At 36.5% G+C, this 1,279-nt stretch overlaps 1 long non-coding RNA gene across 1 annotated transcript in view; it reads right to left on the reverse strand.

The window, feature by feature from the left end:
* LOC114484310 (uncharacterized) overlaps positions 1-1,279 on the reverse strand; it is a 24,399-nt gene that overhangs the window by 4,025 nt on the left and 19,095 nt on the right. The window lies entirely within an intron of this gene.

Raw genomic sequence — 1,279 nt, forward strand, 5'->3', positions numbered from 1 at the left:
TTGAAACTGTGATTAAAAATCTTCCAACAAACAAAATTCCAGGACCAGATGGCTTCACAGGCGAATTCAATCAAACATTTAGAGAAGAGCTAACACCTATCATCCTTCTCGAACTCTTCCAAAATATAGCAGAGGGAGGAACACTCCCAAAGCCATTCTATGAGGCCACCATCACCCTGATACCATAACCAGGTGAAGATGTTACAAAAAAATAAGAAAACTACAGGCCAATATCACTGATGAACATACATGCAAAAATCCTCAACAAATTTCTAGCAAGCAGAATCCAGCAGCGCATTAAAAGGATCGTACACCATAATCAAGTGGGGATTATCCCAGGAATGCAAGGATTCTTCAATATACGCAAATCAATCAATGTGATACACCATATTAACAAACTGAAGGATGAAAACCATATGATCATCTCAGTAGATGCAGAAAAAGCTTTCGACAAAATTCAACACCCATTTATGATGAAAACCATCCAGAAAGTAGGCAGAGAGGGAACTTACCTCAACATAATAAAGGCCATATATGACAAACCCAGAGCCAACATCATTCTCAATGGTGAAAAACTGAAACCATTTCCATTAAGATCAGGAACAAGACAGGGTTGTCCACCGTCATCACTATTATTCAACATATTTTTGGAAATTTTAGCCACAGCAATCAGAGAAGAAAAAGAAATAAAAGGAATACAAATTGGAAAAGAGGAAGTAAAACTGTCACTGTTTGCAGATGACATGATATTATACATAGAGAATCCTAAAGATGCTACCAGAAAACTACTAGAGCTAATCAATGAATTTGGTAATGTAGCGGGATACAAAATTAATGCACAGAAATCTCTTGCATTCTTATACACTAATGAAAAATCTGAAAGAGAAATTAAGGAAACACTCCCATTTGCCATTGCAAAAATAAAGTAAAATACCTAGGAATAAACCTACCTAAGGAGACAAAAGACCTGTATGCAGAAAACTATAAGACACTGAGAAAGAAATTAAAGAGAGTACAAAGAGATGGAGAGATATACCATGTTCTTGGATTGGAAGAATCAACATTGTGAAAATGACTCCACTACACAAAGCAATCTACAGATTCAGTGCAATCCCTATCAAACTACCAATGGCATTTTTCACAGAACTAGAACAAAAAATTTCACAATTTGTATGGAAACACAAAAGACCCCGAATAGCCAAAGCAATCTTGAGAAAGAAAAACGGAGCTGGAGGAATCAGGCTCCCGGACTTCAGACTATACTACAAAGCTACAGTAA

This window comes from Physeter macrocephalus, chromosome 18, assembly GCF_002837175.3.
Source record: "Physeter macrocephalus isolate SW-GA chromosome 18, ASM283717v5, whole genome shotgun sequence".
NCBI lineage: Eukaryota > Metazoa > Chordata > Mammalia > Artiodactyla > Physeteridae > Physeter > Physeter macrocephalus.